The 16,002-nt window shown below is 41.1% G+C and overlaps 1 long non-coding RNA gene across 1 annotated transcript in view; it reads right to left on the minus strand.

Moving 5' to 3' along the window:
* The window catches only part of LOC143673312 (uncharacterized), a 127,664-nt gene that overhangs the window by 1,767 nt on the left and 109,895 nt on the right, over window positions 1-16,002 (minus strand). Inside the window, exon 3 of the long non-coding RNA XR_013170318.1 lies at window positions 2,213-2,255. This is a non-coding gene — a long non-coding RNA (uncharacterized LOC143673312). The remainder of the gene's footprint in view (window positions 1-2,212; window positions 2,256-16,002) is intronic.

Genomic DNA, 16,002 nt, shown 5'->3' on the forward strand with positions numbered 1-16,002 from the left:
AAATAAAATAGAAATGGAAGTGGGGACATAACTGCTGACACAGCAGAAATTAAAGTGATAATGAGAGGATACTTTTAACAACTGTATGCCAACAAACTAGGCAATTTAAATGAAATGGACAACTTCCTAGAAACACGTGAATAATTTACATTAACTTGAAGAGAAATAGAATATCTCAACAAATGAATCATATATAAAGAGATATATTCACTCACAAAAACCTCCCAAGAAAGGAAAGTCCAGGAACAGTGTCTTCACATGTGAATTCTAGAAAGCATTTTAGGAAGTTTAGTGCTAGTCTTGTTCAAATTTTTCAAAACCGTTGAAGAAGAGAGAAGGTTTCCTAACTCCTATGAAGACAATATCCCCCAATACCAAAGCCAAGCAAAGGCACTCCAAGAAGAAAAATTACAGACCAAACTCTCTAATGAATAAAAGTGAAAAATTCCTCTACAAAATAATTGCAAGTTGAATCCAGCAGCATATTAAAAGAATTCTACATCATGACCAAGTGTGTTTTACTACAGGTATTCAAGGCTGGTTCAAAACAAGAAAATAAGTTAATTTAATATACAACATCAACAAATAAAAGGGGGAAAATATGACATCATCTCAGGGATGCTGAAAGGTTATTTTTGAAAATTTAGCAGAATTTCTTGATAAAAACATTTTGAAACACAGATGAAAAGCCCACAGCTAATATCATACTCAATGGTGAAATACTGAAAGATTTCCCTGTAAGATACAGAACAAACAAGGATGTCCATTGTCACCCTTGTTATTCAACATTGTATTAGAAGATCTAGCCAGAGGAATTAGGCAAGGAAAAGCAATAAAAAGCATCAGACTGGAAAGGAATAAGTAAAACTTTCACTGTTTGTGAATGACAGGATCCTATATGTTGAAAGTCCCCAAAAAACTACAAGAAATCTTCTAGAGTTAATATGAAGTTCAGCAAAGTTGCAGAATACAAGTAAACATGCAAAAAAAATGAATAGTGTTTCTATACAGTAGTAACAAGCAATGTGAGGATGAAAACAAGGAAAAAATCCATTTACATTAACAATCAAAAGAATCACATATTTAGGAATAAATTCAGCCCAAAACATGAAGAAATGATACACAGAAAACTACAAAACATTGACAAATAAATCAAGGAAGACCTAAATAAATGGAAGAACATAATGTGTTCTTCGATTAGAAGATTAAATGTAGTTAAAATATCAATTCTACCCAAAATGATTTATTGATCCAAAGCAATACCAATCAAAATCCCTACAACTTACATTGCAGAAATAGAAAAACCAATAATCACATTTATTTGGGATGGCAGGATGCTGGGAATAGCTAAAAAATACCCTGAGAAAGAAAAATTAACTAGGAAGTCTCACACTGTGTGAATGCAGAGCATATTACAAAGCTATGGTGTTCAAAACAGCCTTGTACTGGCATAAAGATAGATAGACCTACCAATGGAGTTGAATTGAGTTCAAAGATAGGCCCTTTTATTTATGGAAAATTGACTTATGATGCAGGAGCTTTCCCTAGCTCCCGCCTGGGGTCTTCCTCGCAGCGAGACGGGGGAACTCGGTAGCCGACCAGTCCCGGGGGCTCGAAGGTCTGGAGGGCGCGCGAGACGAAGAATGACTCACGGGAACTGGAGGAGCTGGCAAGGCGTGTGCACCAGAACGTTTATTAGTGGAAGTACAGAGCTTTATATAGTGGTGAGGCGGAAATAGGGAGGGGCCAGGGGAGGCACGCTGCATGATTGGTGAGGAGGCTAAGGGGTAGCAGCAAGGGATTGGGTGAGCTGAGAGCAGAAAGATCCAATGGGATAGCTTGAATATGTTGCTAGGCAGAGAGCTAGAGGAACGGGGCCAAAATTACATCCGGCATTATGACAAGGTGGCCAAGCCCACTCAATTTAGACAGAATGGCCTCTTCAAAAAATGGTGCTGGGAGAACTGGATATTCATAGTGAAAAGAATGAAAGAGAGCCCCTATCTCATTCCTTACATAAAAATTAACTCAAAATGGATCAAAGACCATGTTCTGATTTTCTAGCTACCATAATGCTATGCACCAGAAATGGAATGGCTTTTTAAAAAGGGTAATTTAATAAGTTACAAGTTTACAGTTTTAGGACTATGAAAAGTCCCAATTAAAGCAAATGTATAGAAGCATCCAATCTATAGCATCCAGAGAAAGGTACCTTGATTCAAGAAGGCTGATGAAGGTCAGGATTTCTCTCTCATCTGGAAAGGCACATGACAAATATGGTCAGGTTTATCTCTCATCTGGAAAGGCACATGGCAAACATGGCATCATCTGCCAACTTGCTCCCCAGGTCTTAAGGAGGCTTTCATCTTCTTCATCTCCAAAAGTCACTGGCTGGTGGACTCTGCTTCATGGTTCTGTGGCATTCTGTTGTGGCTTTCTTGTGACTCTTAAAAGTGACTCTTTCCAATAGGTTTCCTTTTCTAGAGGATTAATAGGTGGAGTCACAACTACATGGAAGCTTCTGATCAAAAGCTACCACCCACAATTGGGCAGGTCACATCTTAATTGGAACAATCAAAATGCTTCCAGCCATCAATATTGAATGAGGATTAAAGGGCATGGCAATTCTGGGATCCACCACAGATTCAAACCAGCACATTCCACCATTTGGACTTCAAAAGTCATGTTCTTTCTAAATGCAAAATAAATTCATTCCCTAATAATGTTAGAAAGCCTTAAACAATTTCAGTCACAATGCAAATACAATACCAAGTCAGATACAGTATAAAATATCATCAAAGTCAGTTACAGGCATGGACTGTCCTAAGGCAAAATTTGTCTCTGGCTCTGGACCTGTGAAACTTAGACAAGTTATTTGCTGCCAGTGTACCAACAGCATGCAAAGGAGGAGCAGTCATAGCATACATATATTCATTTTCATAGGAAGGAAAGAACACAGTCCTCACCTGACTCAAATATTTTTTTGAAAGCCTACAGGGAAAATTCCATCAGATTTCAAAGTCTGAGAGTCAATTATCCTTGGGACTTTAGAAAACTCAGCAGCCCCACCCTTTCCAAGGGTCCTTTGCCATGGCCTGCCTCTCTCTGAATGCAACCTTGGGGGACATTGGGGAAACCACCTTTTTCATGGCTGTTCCTCTCTAACAATCAAGGGCTGCACCCAGGCTCTCTGCTATCACTGGGGCACACACTCAATCCCTTCATTGAGAACCTGGTGGCAGCAAGGCTCTCCCCAAACTCCAAGGAATGTACTTCTCCCTTGCCAGGGCCTGATGTGGCATAACTCTTCCATTGCAGTGAGGTGCCTTTGGGGCAACTCACTCTCTCCACATGCTGAGGTGGGTCCACTCTCTGGGCCCAATACTTATTGACTTAAAACCCCAGCATCCGTGATTTTGCCTCTGAAGTTATTTTTCCTTCAATGTGATTCTTCACTGTCCTTCTCAGTTCCAACTTGCAGTGGTTCTGTTTGTACAGGTCCCAAAACACTCTCATTGGCTTTCTATGCAGTAGCCTTGGATCATGCCCATCAGACATAAGGAGTTTCCATATATCCTTCCTGGATAACTCCATGTCCAATTCTGGCTTTCTCTGAAATGGCTGACTGGCTCCTCATTTGGTTAAATTTTCATGTGGGACACCACTCTCTGGGGTCTCACATCCTAGGAGCCAAGAATTTTCCAGAACATCAATTTCTGGTTTCTTTATACCCAAGAGTTCAGTTCTCAGCTTATCTCTTTCCTGTCTCATTTCACTCTAAGCTGTGAGGAGAAACCAGGCTTCACTTTCCACATTTAATTTGGAAATCTCTTCTGCTAAGTATTCAAGTTCATGGCTTTTAAAATCTGTCTTCCAGCCAAAATCATTAGTCAACTTTGCCAGATTATCTGCCATTTTAAAACAAGGGTCATCTTCCTTCTGGTGTATAATAACACATGCTTCATCTCTGAGTAAGGCCTTACCAACAGATATGTAAAGTCCACATTTCTACCAACAGTCTCTTCAAAGCATTATAGGCCTTCTCTATGATGCTTCTCACAACTCCTTCAAAATCTTCCTTTTTACATTTAGAAAGCCATTCCAACATGTTTGGTAATTGCAAACTGCAGCAGTACCCCACTCCCAGTACAAAGCTGTATTAGCTAGGGTTCTCTAAAGAAATAGAATCAGCAGGAGATATCCATAGATGCAAAAATGATAAGTGTCTCACATAACCTTGGGAATGCAGAGTCCAGCGTCTGTAGGGCAGGCCACAAGCTGGCAACCAAAGAAGGCCCTAAACAAACTATCAGAAGGGACTGGCTGGGAAACCATGGGAATGTAAGGGTCCAAGTCTGTAGGGCAGGCTATGAAGCTGGTGACTTCAGTGAAGGGTCTGTACAAACTCCACGTGAGAGGCTCATTGGCTAAAGCAGAGTGACTGTCTCTTCTGAATCCTCCTTAAAATGCTTCCATTGATTAGATTAAATGTCACTCATTGGAGAAGACCTCCCTGTAGCTAATTACAAATGCAATCAGTTGTGGGCACAGTCAGCGGAGTCATGATTTAAGTCCATAAAATGTTCTCATAGCAACAGACAGGCCATTGCTTGCCCAATCACATGACTGGGCACCACCACATGGCCAAGTTGACATATGAACCTGACCATGAGAGACCTAAACACAAAAGCTAAGATCATAAAATTCTTAGAAGAAAATTTATGGAAGTGTCTTAGAGAAATTGTGATAGGAGGTGGTTTCCTAGACTTTATAGTCAAAGCACAAACAATGAAAGAAGGAATAGATAAATGTGATCTCCTCAAAACTGAATACTTTTATTCATCAAAGGACTTTGTCAAGAATGTAAAAAGGCAGCCTACTAAATGGTGAGAATATTCAGAAGCCACATATCTGATAAGGATTTAGTATTTGAAAGCCTAAAGAGCAACAACAAAAAGATAAATAACCCAATTTATAACAAAATGATGAAAGACAAAGAGTAAATATAAATGGCTAAAAATCATATGAAAAGATGCCCACCTTCACTAACTATCGGGGAATGCAAATCAATACCACAATGTGATACTCGGTTACACATAATAGAATGGCCATTAGTAAAAATAAAAACACAACAACAAGAATACCCTGGTATTTATCTCTTTCCTGTCTCAGTTCACTCTAAGCTGTGAGGAGAAACCAGGTTGCACTTTCCACATTTAATTTGGAAATCTCTTCTGCTAAATATCCAAGTACATGGCTTTTAAAAATTCATGGCTTTTGTCTTCTTGTTGTTGAGTTTTAGTTTTTCAAATATTAAATCCTTATCAGATATGCAGCTTCCGAATATTCTCACCATTTAGTAGGTTGCTGAGAACTGAACTCTTGGGTATAAACCTTGCTTGGTGGAGAGGATGTGAGGAAATAGAAATATGTACATTCGTTCACTGTTGGTGGGAATGTAGAATTGTGCAGTTACTCTGGAAAGCAGTTTAGTGGTTCCTCAGGAGGCTAAATATAGAATTGCCATGTGATCCAGCAATCTAGTTGTAGGTATATACTTGAAGGAAATGAAACCTGGTAAATGAACAGACATCTTCATACTGATGTTTACAGTGGCATTATTCCCTTTTTCCAATAGGTGGAAACAGTCCAAATGTCTATCAATGGAAAAGTGGATAAACAAATTGTGATATGTACAAAAAGGATGGAATACTATGCAGCTGTAAGACAGAATCAAGCCAATATTGCATGCAATAATATGGATAAACCTTGAGGACATTGTATTGAGTAAAATAAGCCAGAAACGAAATGACAGATATTGAATGGTCTCACTAATATGAACTAATTGTAATGAGCAAACTTTGAGAGTTAATTTAGAGAGTACGGATATCAGGAGATAGAAAGAAGGTAGAGATTAGAGAGTCAGTGCTTAAGGAGTACAAAATATTCTGTAAGGTCAATTGTAAATATTTGTAAGTTGATAACAATACTGTGTGAGGGAGCACCATATTGTAAGTGCATTTAACTAAGCTTGGTGTAAGTGTGGTTGCAAAAGGAAAGCTAGAGTGGTGTATGTCCTAGGAAGATAAGCTAGCATAAACACTGGGGCTGTAAAACTTAGCTAAACCCATAGAGGGCAATGGTGGTGGTTAATTGTACAAATACGAGAAAGATTTTAATGAACAAGAGCAAATATATGTCATTATTGCAATGTCTTAAAAATGGGATGGTATATGGAAAATACAATTAATGCAAACTAAGTTCTATTGTTAACAATAATGTAATATTTTTCATTAATTGTAGCAAGGACAATATACTAAAGCTCAATGCAAATAAGAGGTATATACAATGGAGTTTTCCCTCAATTTTTTCCCTCTTTCCTTTTTGGAATAAATAGAAATGTTGTTATGTAGATTGTGGTGATAAATGCATAACTATGTGATAGTACCAGGAGCTATTGATTGTACTTATGATGGATTGTATGGTGTATGAATAAAACTGTTTAGAAATAAACAAGCATTGGAAGATATGTGGAGAGAAATGTATTCCTATTCACTGCCAGTAGGGAAGTAGAATTGTGCATCCCCTTCCATTATGTGGAGGGAAGTGGAGTGGTTCCTCAGGAAGCTAGGTATAGAATTGCCATATTATCTAGCAATCTAGTAACTAGTTACAAACACAGAAGAACTGAAAACGGGAACATCAATATATTTGGTGGCATTATTCATGATTGCCAATGAATGTAGGTGGCTGATGGGCCCAGTGACTGATGAACTGAAGGGTGAACTGTTGTGTATACATATGATGGAGTGCTGTGTGGCTGCAGAAAGGAATGAGTTAGTGTGGCATGCAATGGGATGTGAATGAACTTTGAAGGCATTATGTTGAGTGAAATAAGCCTGAAGGAAATGACAAATATTATATGATGTCACTAATATGAACTAACTGTAATAAGCAAATATTAAGAATTAAATTAGACAGCATAGGTATGAAGGTTACGTTGTGGTGTCAACTTGGACAAGAAATGATGTTCAGTTGTCTGATCAGACAACTACTGCCCTGACTTTGTAGCAAGGGTATTTCTTGGCTTGTTAATGACCTGGAAGGCTGGTATACTAAATTATCATTCAGCTGATTGCATCTTTGGCTGAGTGCATCTGCCATCAACTAAGGCATGTCTCCAACCAAAAAGATAGTTCAGTCAGTTGAAGGATTTTAAGGAAGAAGAGAGATTATTTCACTGATTCTTTAGCCAACAAGTCTCTCCTGAGGATTTCATCCAGACCCTTCATTGGAGCTGTCAGCTTCAGAACCTGCCCTGCAGATTTTTACTCTTCCATTTCCACAGTTGCATGAGACACCTTCATAAATCTCATACTTACAGATATCTCCTGTTGCTTCTGTTCTATAGGAAACCCAGAGTAATAGAGATTGGTACTGGGAGTGGTTCTTGACAAAGAAAATCTTAAAAATGAAGTTTTACAATTGATTTTCTACTCTGATTAGAATCAGAAGCATGGATATCTCTGCTCCAAATAATCAAGATGACACCGACAGTCCATGGAGTGAATTGGCAAGAGAGATACTAAAAATATCACCAGTAGATTCTGCTAATTGTACACTTACAGAAAGCAAGGCTCTAGGTGAGATTGTTTTTGACAAAGTGTTTACAATGTAAACTAAAATCTCAACCTTGCATTTTGTCTGATGTTAAAGTAACAGTTTTGATTGGAAAAGAATGGGATCCTGAATTTAGGTAAGGGGCATATCATATGACTTAGTAATTATGGTGATGGGGAGATGAAATTCCTAGAATCAGCTGAAACTTTGCTAAATAGCCCTTTGAAGGATGGCCCTGAAAAAAGAGCCTTCCCTTCCAGCCTGCCTTAAGGAAACAGGCCTCTGGCATTTGGTGTGCTGAGAAGGGTCTGCCATCCAAATTTCACCTAAAGAGATTAACACATCCATTCCTACTAACTTGTAACCATTGCCCCTGGGGAAATGACACTTATTCTTCTTTCTTTCTGGAGCTAATAATCATGTTTTATCAGATGAAACTGAAATGGAATGCCCTGAGATAACTGGTTTAAAAGCATTTCTATTTCTTTTTAAGACACCTTCACCACACCTCTTTACTTCAAGACTTATAAGTAGCTAAAGTCTTTACAGGCCCTGACACATGAAGTACAGAGTGAGACCTATGAGGAGGTGTGGGATAGTTTTGAAAAGAATATAAAGTTGGATCAAGCTAAATTTATTGCTTGACCCAGTAATCAGGGATTCTGCATTCACTGTTCTAGCTAAAGGGGTTAGAAAGAGCATTAACAGTTTGTTTGGATGGTTTCCTGAAACATGGATCCAAAGGTGACTGACATTACAAGATGATGAAATGCCAGAACTGCAGATATAGATGAGGGGATCCAGAGGCTTACAGAGATGGAAATGTTAGAGTGGATTAAACATGGAAGAACTGCTCACAAAACTAATGAATGTTCAGAGGACATATCTTTCCCTAGACTTTGAGAAATAAATTTGTGAAACTAGCTCCATCACCCCTGAAAAGCTCTGTAGTTGCCATACACCACAGGTCAGATATTGCTGTGGGAATTGCTGTCACTTAGTTGGAGACTTTAAACACAATGGGGATGATTAGATCCAGAGCTGGCAGAAGCCATGTGGTGACAGTTAGTCACCATAGTCAAAGTGGGTGTGGCCACATTAATGGACTGCAGACTCAAAGTAGAAGCCAAAATAATCTGTCTTGCAGATTTGTGGTATTGACCAGTAGATCTCAGGGTACCTAGAAGTAAAATAGATATGCAATCTAGTAAATTCCTGTTTGAACTGTATAAGCATAAGTATTCTAGAGCAAGAGAATAAAAGTCTAACTTGAATTGCAAAAGCAGAGTCAAGGCCCCTTAATCAATTCCAGACATGAGAGAGTTTACAGACCTAGAGCCCTTTGAGTGAGGGGAGGGATGGCTCACCTTAGGGAAAGACCCTGTTACACTGCCCAAAATTTACACTATTAACCTTCCTCCCAGTCTTTCCCAAGGAGACTGATGGACTTTTACCAGGGTGACTGTGCACTGGGGAAAGGAAATGATCCCCTAGTTCTTTCCCCTGTTTCCAGGGAGATGTGCACCATTTGGGGTAGGTCCTTTGTGGCTGGAGGGAAGCAGTGAGATGACCTGCTGAGTTGGCAGAGAGAGGGCAGGCCCCTGTGGGCCACAAAAGACGAAGACTAGCAGGATGTACTGCAGAGGCTGGATGGAAGTGCGTGAAAATGTCAGGCTGTGTTCCAGAGGCCATATTTCTTGAAGATGATTGTATAATGATATAGCCTTCACAATATGACTGTGTGATTGTGAAAACCCTGTGTCTGCTGCTCCTTTCTTCTACCTTGTCAACAGACAGGTTGAATATATGGAATAAAAATAAATAATAGAGGGAACAAATGTTAAAATAAATTTACTTCGAAATGTTAGTGATCAATGAAAGGGAAGGGCAAGTTGTATGGCATGTATAATCATTTTTCTTCTGCTTACATTTTATTTCTTTTTCTGTTTTCTATTTGTTTCTTTTTATTTTTTTTTTCTGAATTGAGGAAAATGTTCTCAGAAATGATAAATATACAACTAAGTGAAGATATTGTGAATTACTGATTACATATGTAGAACAGAATGATCACATGTTAATGTTTTAGTATGATTGTTGTTTCATTTTTTCAATGAAAAGAATAAATTTTTAAAAAATCAATTTTATTTGGAAATGCTAGTAATCAATGACAGGGAGGGATAAGGGGTCCAGAACATATAAATTCTTTTCTGTTTTCTTACTATTTCTTCTTATGAACTGATGCAAACATTCCAAGACATGATCATGACGATCAATATGCAAGCAAGTGATGATTTTGTGAATTCCTCATTGTATCCACAGAAGGAAATGATTGAAAGAGGAATGTTTGCATTTGTTTGGTGATTTTTGATATTGAAAACAAGTAAATGAAACAGGAAAAACAAAAGAAAAACTCACAGGGCCACAGCCCCTCCGTCACAAAAGTGTGTAGCAGTCAGCCAGAGGTAGTGTCCAAGGGAGGTGGAGCTGAGAAGGAGGCCCCCCACTACCCAGTCCTCTGCCGACATGACGATGGCAGCAACTGCGGGTCAGGGAACCCCAGGGAGGGTCTGGTGCCCCACCCCTCCAACGCTCCCAGGTTTCAGGTAGACGGAGGCCAATCAGCATGCCCAGCATGAAGGCATCGATCTCCGCTGCCAGGGAATGATGCCGCCGGAGGTCCTGACCAACACCCAACACAGAGCGCAAGTGGCTAGAGTACACCTGGGGCGCTGGCTGGGCTTTCCTGCCAGAGTTGAGGGTAGCAGAGCTGCGAGGTCTCCCCGACTCCTGAGAGGACCAGAGAGGACCGGCCAAAGTCAGGGGTGATTGTGAAGCGCTACCTGATATACTGACGGGTGGGCCGTCCCCTCTTCCCAGACAGGTTTTCTGCTGAGCCACTTCCCAGGTCCCAGGCTGGAACCTGGCTCCGGACGGTGCTCCGGCCAGCCCAGGGGTCCAAGCGGCAGGCGGCGCTGGCCAGTTGGGAGCGGTGGTAGGGAGAAGCTGCACTCCAGCAGAGAGGGTGCATGGGTTGTGCTGGGTGGCGAAAGCGGCGGGGGTCGGCCTGGCAGGAGGGGGCAGGTTGCTGGAAGGGATCCCAGAGAGTTGAGCTGCATGCAGGGTGGCAAGGTGCGGCGCCCTGAGCACACCAGATGTGGTGGTGTGCGGGCAGGAGGCCGACCGAGGGAGACGCTGGCAGAGGGTGGGCGGCCAGCAGGGCCCTGCGGTTGGGAGCCAGACAGCATGTTGTGGAGGCCAGCGCAGCCCTCCCCAGCCTCAGCTCTTGGGACTGCCGGTGGTGGACCGCGGCACTAAGTCCCTAAATTGTTTCAGTGCGCATGCTTGCCTTTCAGCAGCAAAGCTAAGCAGGGTCAGGCCTGGTTTGGGCTTGGATGGAAGACTGCCTGCCGTTTGCATCTTTTTTCAGGTTTCCTGATTCAATTGATGGTGACGGACAACTCATAACCAGTACTCCTTGTGGGAGGAATCGAATGATCGAAAACTGGCCACACCTGTGCTCAGGGTGCCAGTCCAGGGAATGTGAGGACTTTGGAATAAATCTGTATATCTCAATTGCACGCTGTCTAGGTTCTTGGAAAATTATTTTTGTGCATAAAAATTCATACCAGTGCATTCCATCCAGGTGGAGAATCAATCAGCTCGCAGTATCATCACACTGGTGTGCATTTGAGACCGTGATCATTTGGTAGAATATGAGAGGAATTCTTAAGAAAAAAATTACTCACACAAGCCATGTCCTTTCCCCGTTATTCTCATTCACCACTGGTATATGAAAATGCACAATTTGCTTTACCCTCTCTGCTGTCTTTTATGTATTGATTATTTCCCATACCCGTTTTGTGCTTCAATAGATACCCTGGAGAAAGAAGCAGCAAAATAAAAACAGATTTCCCAAGACCACAGTCCCTTTGTGAATGTTGAATCTTTCAGTGATCACCTTCATGAGTCAAGGCTTGGGGTACAGGGCTCATCAGGTTCAGGTAATTCCCTCCAGCCTCTCCACTCCACCATCAATACAAGCTGGATGTCCATAGAATGCCTATGAATCAGTAGCAGGATACCATCAAGAGTATTTGAAATCTCTTGGCCACTTAATCCTTCTTTGGCTCATTTCTCTCCTTCCCTTTTGGCCAAGCAGGCTTTCTCATTACCTTGATACTGGGTACAGGCTCATCCACTGAACTGTCCCATGTTTCTAGGGAGATGTGGACCCCTTTGGGTCGGTCCTACATAGCCAGAGGGGAGCAGTGGGATTACCTTCTGAGTTGGCCAAGAAGCAGTGGCCCCTGTGAGCCACAAAAAATGATGTCTGGCAGGATGTAATGGGCTGGACGGAAGTGACTGAAAATGTAGAGCTGTGTTCCAGTAGCCATGTTTCTTGAAGATGATTGTATAATGGTATAGCTTTCACCATATGACTGTGTGATTCTGAAAACCTTGTGTCTGATGCTCCTTTCTTCAACCTTGTCAACAGAGAGATTGAACATGTGGAATAAAAATAAATAGTAGGGGGAACAAATGTGAAAATAAATTTAGTTTGAAATGCTAGTGATCAATGAAAGTGAAGGGCAAGGTGCATGGTATGTATAATCATCTTTTTTCTGTTTTTGTTTTATTTCTTTTTCTGTTGTCTATTTCTTTTCCTGAATTGAGGCAAATGTTCTAAGTAATGATGAATATACAATCACATGTTAATGTTTTAAAATTTTTTTCATTAATAAATAAATAAATTTTAAATAAATCAATTTCTTTTGGAAATGCTGGTGATCAATGACAGTGAGATGTAAGGGATATGGTATGTATAATTTTCTTTCTGTTTTTTTTTACTCCTTCTGAATAGATACAAACATTATAAGATATGATCATCATGATGAATATGCAATCATGTGATGGATGATATTGTGAACTACTCATTACATATGCTGAACGGAATGATCGGAATAGGAATGTTTGCATTTGTTCGGTGATTTTTGGTATTTATAAAAAGATAATAAAACAGTAAACAAAAAGAAAAACTCACAGGAACCACAGCCATCACACCACAATCGTCTGCTCCAGTCAGACGAGGGGAGGACACACGTGAGGTTGAGGTGAACAGGAGGTCCTGTCCACACCCCAGTCTCCTGGCTGACACAGCAGTGGCTGAAACTTCAGGTCAGGGAGCCCCATTGATTGTCCCATACCCCACCGCACCAACAAGCCAGGGCTTCTGACAGGTAGAGGCCAATTCTAGTGTCTGATGTTTCTTTTATCTACGTTGTCAACAGACAGGTAGAACATATGGAATAAAAATGAGTAATAGAGGGAACAAATGTTAAAATAAATTTAGTTGGAAATGCTAGTGACCAAAGAAAGGGAGGGGTAAGGGCTATGGTATGTGCACATTTTTCCAGTTTCCCTTTTATTTCTCCTTCTGAATAGATGAAAATATTCCAAGAAATGTTCATGATGATGAATATGCAAGTATGTGATGAAATTCTGAATTACTCATTAAATACGCAGAATGGAGTGGTCAAAATAGGCATGTTTCCATTTCTTTGTTGTCTCCTGGTATTTGAAAAAAGAAAATAAAACAAGAAAAAATAGGAAAAAATCACGGGGACCACACCCCCTGCATCACAAATGTCTGTCACAGACAGTTGGGGGGAGGATCCGGGGTAGGTGGGGCTAGGCAGGAGGCCCCACCCACTGCCCAGCAGGCCGGGCAACACGGAGGTTGCAGCAACTGCGGGTCAGGGAACCACAGGGAGGTTCTGGTGCCCCACCGTACTAATGAGCCTAGGCTTCTGGCAGGAGGAGGCCATTCCTTGTGTCTGATGCTTCTTTTATCCTCCTTGTCAACAGACAGGTAGAACGTATGGAATACAAATGAGTAATAGAGAGAACAAATGTTAAAATCAATATAGCTTGAAATGATCATGATCAATGAAAGGGAGTGTTAAGGGGTATGGTATGTACAATTTTTTTTCCAGTTTCTTTTTATTCCTTCTTCTGAATAGATTCAAATTCTCCAAGAAATAACCATGATGATGAATATGCAACTATGTGGATGATGAATATGCAACTATGTGATGATATTTTTAATTACTCATTATATACATAGAAAGGAATGATTGAAATAAGAATGCTTACATTTGCTTTGTGTTTTGGAGTATTTAAAAAAAGAAAATAAAACAGGAAAAAAAGATAAAATCACAGGGACTGCAGCCCCTGTGTCACAAAGGTCTGTCGCAGTCATTCTGGTGGAGGGTCCGTGGAAGGTGGAGCTGAGCAGAAGGCCCTGCCCACTGCCCAGCCCCCTGCCAACTGGCGGTGGCGGCAACTGCGGGTCAGGGAGCCCCAGAGAGGTTCTTGTCTCCCCCAGCCCTCAAACGAGCCTGGGCTTCTCCCTGGTGGAGACCAGTTGGTGTGGTCAACACGAAGGCATCGATCTCGGCTGCCAGTGAATGCTGCCAATGCACATCCTGCCCGACACCCAACACACAGATCCCAACTGAATGGCAGACACCTGGGGCGCTGGCTGGGCTTTCCTTCCAGAACTGGGACAGTATAACCGAGAGGTTTCCCCGACTCCTGAGAGCACCAGAGGTGCCGGGCCAAAATCACGGGGTGCTGTGTGAAGGCCTACCGGCTGTCCTGTCGGGTGGGACGTGCCCTCTTCAGTGTTCGGTTTCCTGCTGAGCCACTTCCCAGGTCCCAGGCTGGAGCCTGGCCCCAGTTCTTGTTGCATCCAGCCCAGGAGGCCAAGCGGCAGGGACACTGGCAGTTTAGGAGCGGTGATGGGGTGAGGCTGCACTCAGGCAGCATTGTGTCCCTACTGTTTCCCTCAAATTCTTTAGTTATTTGTCCATGTTTTCCATTAGCTTTAGGTCCTTTTTTTAAGTTTTTCCCTGGAGTACCTCATGTCTTCTTCTCACCACCAATGTTTTCTGCTCCTTCAGTCTCCCTTACATTGCCCATTGCCTCCTTTTTCTTCGTATGTTTATTTAATATTTTGTTGAAATCTCATTATTTTAACATATTATCACAAGAGGTTAGACTCTGTGGCATCTGTTCCTTAAGCTTATATCCAGCCCTTTATGAGAGACCTTACCTGAATGCCAAGAACTAGCAACAACATCATTCCCAGTCTTGGCTGATACACCTGTGTAAATTCTCTCCTTCAGAGTTTATGCATGCAAGGGGTTTAGAGAAAAGCTCAAGGCCACAGCATAGAGGCATCTTGGGTCTTTTTGCATGTGTTCTTTATTTTGGGCATGTGTGCTTTGCTCTCAAAATAACACCATTAACACAGATAAAAGTGCCCCCTTTTTTTCTGGGAAATAGTTCCTTAGTTTTTTGGGGCATGGCACTATATGTCCTTCAGTCAACATTCCCTCACTCCACATACTCACATGACTATTCTCTCACAGTATTCTGTAGGACAGCTCTGTGGGTTTCCTTCTACATACAGGACACGTGGTGGGAAAGTGAATTCTTCAGATCACCTGCAGACTAATGGGCCAGACATAAATGCTCCCAATATTTTCAGGAGGGTCACTCTGCTCCCTTTGGAACCAAGACCTGGGATCTTCACTGGGACCACAGGCTGGCTCCACCCTGAGCAAGGGAGGGCTGGGGAAAGGGCCAGCCTCAGTGCCAGGAGATACTATGTATTTTTAAGTTGGCCTTTTCCTTGTTGTGGTGCTTGCCCTGCTCCTGCACTCTTACAGTTTCCTGGAGCTTAGAGAAAATGTTTATCAAAGTACTTCCTGGTTGTTCAAACTTGTGGGAATCAGAACACTGAAACTTTTTATTCTGCCATCTTAATTTGGAAAAGTATTTTTGATGTATATGAAAATCTAAGTTTATAATTATTTCCTGTCTGTACTTTAAAAGTGTTCCCTCACAGTTTTATCACTTGTATTATTTCCAACAGGAACCATAAGAATTTTAATATCATCTCTATCTTGGTTTATTTAATAATTCTGGTTTTATATTCTGGTCAATTGCACAAATTTTCTCTCTCAGGATGTATTTTAATGTAGTGTTAACCTTACCTGCAGTTATGACTGTGTCTTGTGCTTGTTGGGCTTCTTGGCTCTGTAATTTTATAGTTGACCTTAAGTTTGAAATATTTTCAGCCTATCATTTTGAAAATACTTTTCACTGTCCCCCTCAAATTGCTGCCTCCTTTAGGGACTTGAATACTCTATATTACACAACTGTGGTGTTCCCATACCAAACTGGTGCTATTTTCATTATTTTGGCTAATTTTTACTCAGAGTTTTACAATGAATAATTTTACTGGCATGTCTTCAACTTTAATGTATTTTATTCTGATGAGTATATTCTGTCATCAATCTCATCTAAGGTAAATTT

The sequence above is a fragment of the Tamandua tetradactyla genome, unplaced genomic scaffold (genome assembly GCF_023851605.1).
Source record: "Tamandua tetradactyla isolate mTamTet1 unplaced genomic scaffold, mTamTet1.pri scaffold_96_ctg1, whole genome shotgun sequence".
In the NCBI taxonomy this organism is placed as follows: domain Eukaryota; kingdom Metazoa; phylum Chordata; class Mammalia; order Pilosa; family Myrmecophagidae; genus Tamandua; species Tamandua tetradactyla.